A 14,683-nucleotide genomic window follows, 5' to 3' on the forward strand; every position below is an offset into this window, starting at 1 on the left:
AAGAAAAAAGAAATTATCATTTGCCATGCAGACATATATCCAGAAAAAACTTATCAATTTAAAATGTAAAATGATAATGGAGAGTTTTAACCTTATAATTGTTAAATATTTAATGAAGATGCAGTGTTGTATCTTCCAAGAAACTGATATGTGTAGGTTTTTTTGTTTGAAAACTGATATTTTTATTTGTTACGTTCCGACAAAGATTTGATGTTAATTTTTTTTATGCAGTGATAGCAAATCATGCAGTCTTGATTTCTCAAGGTTATCAGAATTTGACATGTTTTACAAAATAATACCTTTTATCACCAATAGGATTAATTGGATTTTCTTAAGATGCAATGTCTCATCTCATGTGACATTTCAATACATCAGTAATGGCCCTTGACCTGGTTAATGGTTTATTAAATAAATATATGTTATCTTGTGTTTTTAAGCTTTATGGATAAAACATAAGGTGAAGAAACATGGTGTGTTATGATAATATTAAATAGGATTGATAACTGATCATCGATGAGTAAACAGCAACCCAACAACAGAGAAGACTAACATTCAAATTCTTATTAAAAATTCAAATAGGATATCATCATTGGCAGCAACCTTTCATGTGTTCCTCACTTAAAACAGGTACATGTGCAGTTGCAGAGTTGAATATAGAGGAGTATGTTTTTAAAGATCCCTTTTTAAATTACTTAGAAGGTAGCATGCATGAACACTTGCACTGGCCTCATTTTATTTAAAGCCACTGCACTTATCCTTAGTTGGGGACTTGGTGGCTGAGTGGTCTAAGTAGTTACTACTATAATCACTAGCCAGTCAACAGTGATATTGTGAGTTGGAGCTTGGCTCGTTCGGGTGCACTCGACTCCAATCTTAATTGACTTAAGGATCGTCAGTTTTTCTATAGAAGGTCATTGGTTTTCTCTTGGCACTTCGGCTTCCTTGACCAATTAAAACTGGCTGCCACGAAATAGCCCAAAAGTGGTGCTGAAAAGTGGCGTTTAAACACCAAAAATCAAAATCAATCTTATCTTCAGTCTGTTTGTATCAGGCAAGTCAGTCCAGAAGAAAACAATTTATTTAAAAGTCATTGACAAATAAAAAATCTATTTATACAACAATGAACATGTTAATCCCTACTTATTTCACATGAAAGCATGTTTTGTTGTTTATGTTTTTCTTATACATTTGATTTATTGCTTACAGGTCAGTTTGAAGTAATGTGCCACCATCTGGCTGTTATACTTAAAAAAAAAGAAGGTGAAGGACACATATATAAATAGCTTTGTTTTTTCAAACAGACTTCTTGAAAATCTTGCAGGAGAAAAATTCTTATGGTATTATTAACATAAATGTACATTTTTTAGTATAACTTGAGATTTCTGGAACATGCATTCCAAATAGATTGACGTATAACTTTATTGGTTATGGTTGGGATACTATTTGAGTATTTTATATACTAGTATATTCTTTTTTTGGTCTTTGGAATGAAAAACAGTCTGTATACCATAATTATATCAGTACATATCTTACTATATTTTTAATGGATTCATCAGCCATCAAAAAACACAGGGCATCCGTGGCCTAGTGGTATAAGTAGGTACTACGTACTGTAATCACTAGCCAGTCAACACTGAGGTTGTGAGTTCGAACCTTTCTTGTGTGGGTTCACTCTTCTCCAATCTTAATTAACTAGGATTGTCAGTTTTTCCTATAGAAGATCAGTGTTTTTTCCGGGCACTCCGCAGCTTCCTCCACCAATAAAAACTGGCTGCCACGAAAATAGCCCAAAAGTGGTGCTTAAAGTGGCGTTAAAACACCAAAAATCAAATCAAATAAAAAAATACAGCCTTTGAATTCAAATATTTTTCTTAATTGATTTTTTTGGTACATTAGTATTAACAGTCAAAATCTATATAATTTTCTTTTGAAAATAATTAGAATTTACTTAGAAAAAAGAAATTCCTCTAATGTTAACTGTCTTCATGATGTATGGTTTTTTAATTGTTTTTATTTTTATCAGGTACTGTTTGATGTTTGTGAAGAGACAGCAGTCAAGATCATACATGAAGATTAGATGTAGGTATTAAAGTTTATGATATAAGTAAACATGATCTATTTTCTAAAACTGGGTCAGAGCCATGGAGAAAACTATAATGTACATTTTGTTAAAGAAGTCATTTTATAAGTCACTTTCCTCTCATATGATGGTTGTCTTAGCAAATGGCAACATATAGGTGTTTCATTTCTGTCATAATGTTGTTGTCAATATTGAATGCAGTGGAGGATCAAGGGAGTAGTTCTGGAGGATGGAACCCACTTTTTTCACGATCAATGCATTTGAATGGGGACCTATGGTTTGGATCCCCCTTTTGAAAATGGCTGGATCTGCCCTTGAAATGTTTTAAGTGTTCTGATTATTAGATTTATTTCAGAATACCTGTTGCAGTAGGTAAAAAAAAATATATATTTCTTGGTATACAGAACTGCATGTACATTATGAAAATAAGAAGATATGGTATGCTTGCCACTGAGACAACTCTGCATCAGAGAACAAATGATGTAATATATAAATCGTATAGCCTTCAACAATGAGCAGAACCCATACCTCATTAACCATACTAGTAGCTGATATGCTGATTCTGAGGGTCCTTCAATCAAGTCATGCTTCACTGACTTATCAATTCAAGACATTTCTAAAATTCGACAGTTAATGCATGATCAGCTCATGAGAACTTAAAGCAGCAAATAGCCATTGTAAATGAATTAATATGTTATTATAAAAGCTACATATAAAAGGAAATTCTTATTGATGAAAAACTGTTCTATTAGGATGTCATGTTATTACCAAAAAGTATTGGTCACCCCATTAATACCTTATTCTTACTGTTAAAATTATAGGTGACAGAGTAACACTTTGAGAAATAATTACATGACAATATTACTAAACATGATTGATTGTAATAGGGATCTATGGTAAGAAAATGAGATATTTTATTTGAGCCTCTGGTCACGGAACATTTTCATACATCACTGTTCATTTTGAATATTGGCCAGTAGCATTGTGATAGATGTTAATTTCAATGTAATCAACACCCTATGATTTATTTCATCTCCAGGGTATATACAGTACCATTCTATGAAAGTGATTTTTGTCATCGATCTTAATGGAAAAGTCCAGAAAATTAGTAAAATCCCTGTAACCATATATTACATGCTGTCAATAAGTTGATTAAAGCGTCAATGATTTAAATGGTCTTGGTTGATTTTCATATTTTATTTCTTTATATTTCTGTGAAAGAGTTAACTGGTTCATTGGGTTGTTTATCAGTGTTTTCTTAGGCTAACAGTATATGGCTAACGGTGATTACTTACTTACTGGATATTGATAGATCTATTAGTGGTCACTCACAGGTAATTCGTAATCAATGATCGGCTAATTATAGGAAAATTTGACACAACTAGTAGAGGCAATTGTCTTCTTATTGTGATGTGAGATTTGTTTCTTAGAAAGATACTGTTAGTGTTTAGGATTACATTTGTAGTATGATAAAGTAAATAATTACTGCAACAAAAAAATCTTGTTGTAAACTTACATCAGGTATAGTGATTTTTTATTGGCTCATTGTAAGATTTCTTCATATCAAAATGTTATATCTATTATTTATCCCAAGAGGTCATCAAAAATAATCAGACATCTTGAGTTGATCTTGCTAAATCATGTATTATGCAAAGCATGGATGATTTGAAAGTGTTAAATGTGTTTGTGCTAATAAATATTGTCTATTGTCTATAATATAAGGTTTAGATTGTTCAAACCCCCTCCAAAATTATTGAAATCTATTATTGTGCATTCACCATACTGTCTTTTATAAATTAAAGTCTTGACAGGATTGTCACACCTTTAGCACAAGTTATTTCCCTTTGTCATTTGTAGACTGGTTCCAAAAGGGACAAAATGTGCGATGCTTATATAATGCAAAGCATAGGTGATTTGAAAGTGTTAAATAGTTTTTTAACCAATTTACAGTGCAAATATAACTTGATATCAAAAGTTTTAAGCATAAAAAACAAATCATAAAATGTAATCAAAAGATTTTATAACACATTTATGCACAGATAAATTTGCTCTTTTTGCACTTTACTGTCATCAAGAATTTTGTTTTCTTTCTTAGGATAACAAACGGTACAAATGGCTATTTAATTGCAGGGTTAATTATGCAATTGGCAAATAGACATCACTATTGATATACACAATGGAGGTAACTAAATAAAAATAAACCCTTATAATTGTATCTTATACATTTATACAAGCCAATGCTAAAGGACAATCATTTATTGATGTTTGTGGCATACAACTGTCACTTATTTTGAAAAATAAAATGCAGGCTCTAAACTTTTATTTTGTGTAATATCTGCAACTTTGATGTTAGAATTTGCCTTAATTATTACATTGCTTCCCTCATTAAAATATAGATTATATATAAATATGGTGTTAATAAAATACTTTTGATGCTTTGGCCTGCATTCAATTAATCAGTGCTTTATTTTGTTTTTTGGTTTGACATGCATCTATAACTTAAAGGTGATGCGTTCTTCTCCTAGTTTGTAGAGGATTAAGTTGAAAATTGCTAGGTTTTACTTCGGATTTGAGGAGTATTTAGTTTAAAGAATCTGAGCATAATATTCTATAATGGTTATCTCCTTCTTGCGAGGTTTAAATGAACCATCATAGATAAGCAAAATATAATTGGGAATTTTTGGGTTTAAGTTCAACAGACTTAAAACTAAGAACAAAATAAAGTTTATTCATAAGAACAAAATGCATGTTATTCATACATATTTAACTAAAGTCAAAATGGAAAATAAAAATATGAGAAAATAAAAGTTGTGTTGAGCATATTGGCCAAATGGTTAGACCTTTCCACTGTGAACCATTGTTTTTTTTTTAGCCAGAAACAATAGTCTCAAGTTGACACCACTTGTTGTCTCTCAAAAATATGATGAAGTTTTATATCACATCAAAAACCTATCCACAAACCTAAAGCATTCTTTGGATAGTTATAATGTATGAAAATTTAATAATCTTGGAATCTTTTTTTATTTCTCCTCTCAAAGCAAAACAAACTGAATCTGAGTTTGAACTAGATTTGGCAGAATTTGATAATGATTGTAAATTTACTGGTCCGAGTACACAGTTATCTTCCTTTTAATTTCCTTTATCCACAAATATAGTCCTTAGTGTGAACAGTGTGTTACTTGCCAATTTTTTTTATACCCCTTCCAAATTTATTTCTCCATGTTTTATGCCTCATATAGCAAGTACGGGGGTGATTTGACACTGTAAACAAATTTGGGTCAGAAATTTTAATGTAAAGTAGTGATTAGTTTCAGCTAAAAAAGGTCAAAAATTAGCACTTCAGAAGCTGTCAAAAGATTTCAAGACCCCCTTAACATAAAATTGTCCATATTTTGAGTTAGAGCTGATGAAGTTTTCTATAATTTTGATATAATTTGTCCCAAAAGTAGTACAACACACTGTAAAAATATTATTGAGAAAGCGCAGGTGGGATTTCTTTTTATTTTCGTTTATTGTCTTAAAGAAATGCACTACGAAATAACTGTGTACTCGGACCTACTGTTCTGCATAGACAAGAATAACATTCTTTAAATTTGCAAGCTTATTTAATTCTCCTGTTTATGTCATTGGACAGTCGGAAACCAGGTTGAAATAGAACATAAGAATCGAAGCTCTCTATTAGAGAAGGCGATAAATGTTTACTGTATTGTTTACTATAGTGACAAATTTTTAAAAAGTTAATAGAAACAAACAAAACTGCAATTTTCTTCTCAATTACGAGGTGTTTTATTTCAAAAACACCATTTGCATAAGTTTTCAATTTATCTAGTACATAGTTAAGCAGAACAATTAGATATCAAGTCGACGACATGGGTATCTTTCAAGTTGGATGACAAAAATGCATAACCTCCAATTTTTTTGAAAAAATTACCACGGACGGAAAAGATATCAATCTATTAGTTCAGTAATTTTCGTGTCTGCCCTTCCATTATGTGACTGAAGAAAAAATTCCAAAAAATAGGTAACAATTGTATCGAAAAGAGAAAATCGAGTGCACCTTTTTATGTTAGGGCGTGTTTGAGTTGAGTATTTTGTCTTCATATCGTTCAAAGTAAGAATATTTCATACATCGTCTCGCTTCAGATTCTATAATTTTTATATATTAAAGCTACAGGTTGACTTTATAACACAAAAAAATAACAGTACTAAAAGATGAAATATATGGGTCAAGTGAAATACCTATCTAATGAGTCACAAAAACAGGGAAGGTGTGTTCGAATAGCTGTTTTTTTACTGAAAGTACTTGACGACAGTCTTACAAGTTGGATGATGAAAATGCATATCTTCGAAAAATTCTAATTTTTTGTGTGTGATAACTAGGGTTTATAGTCTTCAACCACTAAAAAAATCTAGTCTGCCCTTCCACGAAATATTTAATTAGGTTTTTTTTTAAATGTTTATGATTTTTCGAAAATTCCACATAACAACCGATCAGACAATGATATATATATAGTTTTAAGTTGAATCAATGCAGACAATATCATTAACTGATGCTCATTAGCTAGTTGATTCATTTGTTTTTTAAAATATAACTGACATATAAGGATCGTATTGGTGCAATGTGGATAAATTTATCGGTTTCCAAGAGCAAAATTGGTAGCGCGTCATCGCTACAATGGCTTCCATTTTTACGATTGTGAAAATGAACTGGCGTAATGGGGAGATAATTTTGACGAAGTAGGATCCTGACTGTGGAGTAATAGTAGATAAGGCAATCCTAAGGTTTTCATATTGCATCTTTTCCAGACCTACATTTTATAACAATGACCTTGATTAAATAAAGACGAATTAAAGTTTATTTTCAATAATTTAGTAAACATTTTGTAGGAATTTTTGTTTACCATTTCAGGCGTTTTATTTTATTAGTCCATGTCTATTTCAGTCCATATTTTACATTTATATATTATTAGATATTATTCATCAAATATAATTCCTGTAGGATAATTTCTATTTAATATTTTTTCCAACTGTGTGAGCTCTTTACTTGTGTGGAATGAATTTATTCAACAAAAATAATAGCTATTAATATGATGATTTTTATTTAATTTACCAGAAAGAGCTTTAAATGCAGTCATGTTATAAGCTAAATTATAGTAAAAAATGAGTTCTATTTTCCAGATAATTAAATCGTAAAATATGATAATCTTTATGTTAGCATATGATGGTCATGTTTCAGATTATTGGATTCTTTTCATTGCAAGTTTCAAGGTTCAATTTACTTGGCGGAAAAAGACAAAATCTATAAAAAAAACAAAAAGCGTGGAAATATAAAAATTGTGTTAGCTTTTCATGGATTAGAATTATATAATATGTAAATAGAATGAATGGGTGATAAGAACAGGAAATTCTATTAAATATATAAGTGTACAGGTACCAAATCAGGGGCGGAACCAACAATTTTAATAAAAGGGGGGTTCCAACTATATAGCTCCATTCAAATCCAAACAAAAGAAGGGGGGGGATTGTTTCAACCCCTGAAACCCTCCTGGATCTGCCACTGCAAATTAAAGAGCAATAGACCATTTATGTCCATACTCAATATGTTTGGTGGGAAACCTTGTCTGTAATTAAATATGGCCACCATATTCTATCTCAAGATAATGACTGCAATGGTGTGATCAAGGTATCTCAAAGGTATAATATAGATAAGAGGCTGAGGAGTTTGTATGTTGGTTTCTCACATATCAGATGTAATGAGTATGCTAATTAATGGATGAAGTTGAGAGACAGTGTCCTGTGAAAGATTTCATAGATCACCATCATTTAGAGAGTTCATGAAATTAGTTGAAGAGGTTTTAAGTTTTCTTTGAGTCTTTAGTATAGTATGAACGCTTCATCTAAGAGGTTGCTTGGCTTAGAAATGAAGCACACTGTATTTTCTTCATTTTTAAAGTTCACCTTTATTTAATTAGTTTGCTTAAAGGATTTGAAATCATAAAAAGAACCACATCTATGTGGTGAAAGCTTTGTTTAAATTGACCATGTTTCTTGCAGTCTTCATATTGTAATAAATCCTAGTTAAGCTAGAAGCCATATTTTGCGAGTGACAAATTATATGATTTTTTCCTCTAACTCCTTCAGGTTGTTGTGATATTATCAGTTTCTCTATGTGTATTGGCTATTTATCTTGTTATTGGTGACAAAAGTCAATTATACTATGGAAATCACTGTTATATTGGAATTTTCAGCTGAGTTTTGTTCTACTTTCCAAGCAATACTATTTCTATATTGATATTGTACTTAGACACTTTTGGCCCAGTTTTTTCTTTGTTCGTTCTGTGATTAAAGTCTTTATATTCTTTCCTGTTGATGTAGATTAAAAAAGTGATTTCCAGGATATGTTTGTTTTGCTCCTGTAAACTTTGATTGTTGTAATGTTTTCTTCTGTTTTTGTGTTATAGATTGATGAATAGCACATTGCTAAGGTACATAAACACAATAGAATAACATTTAAAATCAACAATTATCCTGACTTTTGTAAAATATGACTCAATACAAATTAAAAAACTTGCTATCAACTAACAGCTGTGTAAAGGAAAGTTTTGTTGAGCTTAACCAAAGTGTATATACAATGGTTCAGTGTAAATTTTTGTAAAGCCTGCGACAAGAAAGCTCATTATAGGGATACTTATCCTGCAACAGATATCATCTGACCTTGACCTCATTATCATGGTTCAGTGGTTAAAGTTAAGTTTTTGTGATTTGATCTGTTTTTCTAACACTGTATGCTATAGAGCAACTATATTTGGTGTATGAAAATATTTTCCAATTTACATGTCAGCTTTGCATGTTTTATTTGACCTTGACCTCTTTTTCACATTTCATTGCTCAATGGTAAGTTTTTTTTTTTTTTGTCTATATTTTTTGTACTTTAAGAAATAGGTATGGAATGATTGTAATGTGAATATGTCTGTCTTGAAATTATCATCTGACCATGACCTCAATTTCATGGGTCATTGGCCAATCTTTTTGGTTAAGTTTGTTTCTTTGATACTGCATGCCAGTTTGCAATAGTTCAATTATTCTTAAATCATGTAATAATTGTAAGGTGTACATGTCTGTCTGGCAGGTACAGCTGACCTTGACCTCATTTTCATGGTTCATTGATCACTGTTTTTCTGGTTAAGTTTGTTTCTTATTTACTATGTACAATAGGCCAACTATATTTAAAGCATATTTGGAGTATGGAACGATTGCAAGGTGTGCATGTATTTCCAGTTTTGTTTTTCTGACCTTGACCTCATTTTCTTATATCTTATTAAGTTGATGTATAATAGTCTTTGATAGTATATAACTTTGTTTTCAGGGGTACAGCATTACAGAAACTTCATTAGCCCTTTAAGTGTGTTTAATAAAATATAGAAAAAAATAATTATAGATTTTCGTGAGCATTAATTTTTGTGGATTGGAAACAATTGTATTTTTGTGTATATTTAATTCATGGTTATGCCAATGTCTGCTTTGTAACAAGCCTGTAAAATAAAGTACTTTGTTGAACATTTAATATTGTGGTTCCTATTTCCCCATGAAATCCATGTAAATTGGTATCTACAAAAATAATGAATCCATACTAGTTAGTAAATCTTGGGAAAAAGATGTTGTTCTGAAATTTGAAATGTAATCTAAAACCAGGGTTCTAGATTTCCTATTTACGCTTTCATTACTAAGTTGAAGGACATCTGCTGGTATATTGATAACATATTGTTGTTCTTAAATGTGAAGAATGATGACTCTTTATTTATATATAATTATAAGGTATATATCTTATCTTTAAACTAGGTTACCTATATTTAGTAATTCGTTTTTTTATGATTTGGAAGATCGTAAAATTTTTGTTACAATTATTTTTTTTATACATTAGAGTTGCTTTAATCAATGAAAGCTGATAAATAAGTGAACTTTTTGACGAAATCATCTGTATAAAAAGTGTAGACTGTGAACAAACTTTTTTGTTTTTTTTATCACATAGAAAACTACTCTTTTGTTTACTCTGATAACATTATCAAAATACATCAAATTTTTAAAAGAAAATTGATTTGACCTTCAGATACAATGAACCTAGAAAAATAAGGGAAAAAGTTAATGTTTGATCCAATAGTTTAGATGTCAAATGTCGAATCTATAAAAAAGTCCATGAGAAAGAATTCTGAATTGGTACGTTTGGTGACAGATATTATTTAAGTTGGAGTACAGTAAAGAATGCCTACAATCATAGAAGAAATTATATGTGAATTAAAACCTTGAGTAATGACGTGACGGCTATTAAATATTCAATTGTTGCTGTCAGAGGGGGAACATACTATTCTGTAGCCTAAGTGCTATATGATATTTATAATACTATTTACCTTATAAAACTTCATTATGAAATTTGTTAAAGAAAAAAGGTTTTTCATATGGTATAATTAAGATTAAAGTATGGGAAGGGGAACATATATATAGATCTATAGATATCCTGTTCCAAAGTACAGGAAGAAACATATATATAGATCTATAGATATACTGTTCCCAGGTACAAGAAGGAACATATATAGATCTATAGATATACTGAAGGAACATATATATAGATCTATAGATATACTGTTCCCAGGTACAGTTTGGGTGGTGTATTTACAAACAAACCAGAAGAAGATGAAAGCTTTAAATTAAATATGATTATACTGTGGATTCATTATTATTCGTTGGATACCAATTTTCGTGGATTTCGTGGGAAAAGGTGAAATTATGTGTTCATTATGAATGACAAATTTCCTATTGTCTTCTTTGCGGACATTGCCAAAGCAAAGAAATTAGATATCCTCAAAAATGTTAGTTTTCCTTAATTCATGAAAATTGGTACCCCAAAAAATAAATGAATCCACATGTGAGTAATTTATTGAAAAATGAAATCAAATAATAGCTTAACAAAACAGATTCAGTTTTGAATTTTTGTAGACGTTCTGTCATTCAAGACATAATAGTCTGACTGGTCTAACAAAAATTGAGCTGTTTCCTGAAAGGGAAAAAAAGTTTTGTCTGTCAATAAAAACTGCTTGAAATAGATTGGAGACGAAATTCTTTTGTAATTAATAGATTTTCATGTAGTCAGTTGTAAGACAAGTATAAATTAAACACATGATAATAATAATCTACATCTTTTACTCATAATGCCAAACACTATGCTTGGCAAAAAAAGTAATATCAAGGTAAAGATTTTTGTTTGACCTGGACAGAGTTCTACCATAATCAACACACACAAGGTCAGTGACTCAAGTTGATCAGTTTGTCACATTTTACATCATTGAGATACAAATGAAAAATGAGCTGGATTCAATCCGCAACAATTACAGAATGAATTGAATTCAAAGCCAGGTCATAACAATTGACTTCAAATTTAAGCTAATTGCAGTGGCGGAACACGGCCCCCCTTTTTAGCTCACCTGGCCTGAAGGGCCAAGTGAGCTTTTCCCATCACTTTGCGTCCGTCGTCCATCGTCGTTAACTTTTACAAAAATCTTCTTCTCTAAAACTACTGGGCTAAATTAAACAAAACTTAACCACAATCATCATTGGGGTATCTAGTTTAAAAAATATGTCCCGTGACCCGCCCGCCCAACCAAGATGGCCGCCATGGCTAAAAATAGAACATAGGGGTAAAATGCAGTTTTGGGCTTATAACTCAAAAACCAAAGCATTTAGAGCAAATCTGACATGGGGTAGAATTGTTAAACAGATGAAGATCTATCTGCCCTGAAATTTTCAGATGAATCGGATAACCCGTTGTTGGGTTGCTGCCCCTGAATTAGTAATTTTAAGGAAATTTTGCAGTTTTTGCTTATTATCTTGAATATTATTATAGATAGAGATAAACTGTAAACAGCAATAATGTTCAGTAAAGTAAGATCGACAAATATAAGTGAACATGACCAAAATTGTCAGTTTACCCCTTAAGGAGTTATTGCCCTTTATAGTCAATTTTTAACCATTTTTCTAAAATTTTAGTATTGTTTTTAAAAATCTTCTCCTCTGAAACTACTAGGCTAAATTTAACCAAACTTGGTCACAATCATCATTGGGGTATTTAGTTTAAAAAATGTGTGGCTTGACCCTGCAAACCAACCAAGATGGCCGTCATGGCTAAAAATAGTACATAGGGGCGAAATGTAGATTTTGGCTTATATCTCTGAAACCAAAGCATTTAGAGCAAATCTGACAGGGGATAAATTGTTTATCAGGTCAAGATCCTTTTGCCCGGAAAAATGCAGTTTTTGGTTATTTTCTTGAATATTATAATAGATAGAGATAAACTGTAAACAGCAATAATGTTCAGCAAAGTAAGATCTACAAATAAGTCAACATGACCAAAATTGTCAGTTTACCCCTTAAGGAGTTATTGCCCTTTATAGTCATTTTTTAACCATTTTCATAAATTTTTGTAAATTTTTAGAATATATTTTCCACTGTAATTACTTGGCCAAGTTCATTATAGATAGAGATAATTGTAGCAAGTAGAATGTCCAGTAAAGTAAGATCTACAAACACATCATGATCACCAAAACACAATTTTGTCATGAATTTATGTGTGTCCATTGTTTAATATGCACATAGACCAAGGTGAGCGACACAGGCTCTTGAGATCTAGTTTTTTGACCGATCAAATCATTTGAATGGAATTGAGTTGAGTGGGTCAGTTATACTTTCATAGGGTATATGGTTAATTTTGGGTCAGTTATAAATTGCTAGGGTATACCTGTAGTTAAATTGCATTTATAATTATATATTTATATCTTCATTTTCAATTTCAGTCTATAATTCAAACTTTTCTTTTCAATTTAAATGTCTTTGATCTTGTCACCGTGAAATATTAACACTAAACTAATATATCTTGCATAATAAAGAGTGACAAAAGAGGGTATAACTATGTCATAATTATTATCTATTTATTGTTATTATGTTAGTATTATAACATGTGTTGTTATGATAGGTATTGTTTACTAGTATGACCTGGACGTGTATTCATTTCCAGTGAACAAGTAAGAATTCAATAGATTATCGTGATTATAACAGACAACTTTACAGATTTTATCTTAATTGCAAAACAGGTATACAGTTTTTAGAATCAAAATTTATAAGTTTTGGTATCCTATATTCTATTTTGAAAATATGATAAGTTAAGAAATATAAAATTTTGAAAAATACATTTTTTTTCAGATCGGAAATAAAAATTTGATGGGTTAACAGCAAACTTGTCGACTCTGTCTTGGAATAACTCTGTTTCTTTGGGAAAAACAGGTAAGAATTTTTATCATGCAATCAGATCATAGATTACTGTATTTTCAGAAATCATTGCGATGTTTTTATTATTGCGAAAATGCCACAGGGTTATAATCGCAATAATTTAAACTTGCATTTTCAACTTTTATATATGAATTAAACAGGCTTTTTAAAAAAATACGCAAAAGTTGAAATCACATTTTAGTCTACAAAGACAACATCGCAATAATAAATGCATGCAATAATTTCTTATATTATACATGTAGTAGTAATTTATATATATTATTTGGATTTTTGCTGTTCTAACACTTTCCTTGTCCAGAGCTCGACATTTGTAGGGAAGACAATTGCATTAAATGCAGATCAAGTCTTTCAATATATTTTTGTATAACAGTGCAGGCACGAAAGCTTTTTAATCTGCTGTTCAGAGAACATCTTCTGGCTCTCACAACTTTTTTACTTGTCTGTCCATTTTGTATGTCTCTAAGATCTAAGACTGTCTGCCTTTGGAGAACTCAATTAATATATCAACATTAGAAATGAAACTTAAACTTTTTTTGGAAGGGGGGGGGGGGGGTGCATGGAGTGGATGAGAAGCAGAAGCCTATAGTTCTTTCAGTAGAGAGCTGTATACAGGAACCAACATTTAAGCAAGGCGTTGCTGGGCTTCCAAAATGTTGTAAATTACAAATTTTTTAAGAAAAAAATATCTCACAAACAGGCTTTGAAATATTTTGACAAAATGCATGCTTCCAAAATGTCGTATGTGAACTTGAACATTTTTGTAGATGGCAGTGAAATAAAAACTTTGACATTCCTGTATTATCCGAGAACTAAAATTATTTTCACAGAAATAAAGAAATGTACAATTATTTTATTCCCAAAGCCATTATACAATGATTTTCAAGTTTTCGTACAACATTTTGGAAGCAAATTTTACAAACAACTAACATTGGTAATTTTTTAATATGTTTTATTTCAAACGTTTTGATTGGTCTAACTGTATGCTATTTTGTAATACCAAAGATTTCCTCCCGCCCAGACCCTTGGTGTCAAAAAGTATTTTTTCCCAAAAAAGTCATGTAAACATTTTAGAAGCCAAGCGATAAAGGGATTTATTTTTTACTAACATTCATAGTAGTCAAATGATGATTATATAGCTAAATGGAGTCATAATTATATCAAACTTATAGCTTCTCTTATATGAATAAACAAATTAGTTATTGAGAAGTCCCCAGAAACAGGCTAAACGGCAAAAAACAAGTTGGCTTAAAGTATATAGATTAGTGTTTT

General features: G+C 30.8%; 1 protein-coding gene across 4 annotated transcripts in view; it reads left to right on the forward strand.

The window, feature by feature from the left end:
• LOC139490845 (arrestin domain-containing protein 2-like) overlaps window positions 1-14,683 on the forward strand; it is a 78,157-nt gene that overhangs the window by 13,934 nt on the left and 49,540 nt on the right. For 2 of the 4 annotated variants that reach the window (XM_071277920.1, XM_071277921.1), the window contains exons 2-3: window positions 2,024-2,079; window positions 13,328-13,408. The gene's annotated coding sequence lies outside the window, so the exon portion shown is untranslated. Of the gene's footprint in view, window positions 1-2,023; window positions 2,080-3,283; window positions 3,415-13,093; window positions 13,219-13,327; window positions 13,409-14,683 lie in introns of those variants that run through there. The other 2 variants (XM_071277923.1, XM_071277922.1) reach the window with 2 other exon arrangements.

This window comes from Mytilus edulis, chromosome 10 (genome assembly GCF_963676685.1).
Source record: "Mytilus edulis chromosome 10, xbMytEdul2.2, whole genome shotgun sequence".
Taxonomy (NCBI): Eukaryota; Metazoa; Mollusca; class Bivalvia; order Mytilida; family Mytilidae; genus Mytilus; species Mytilus edulis.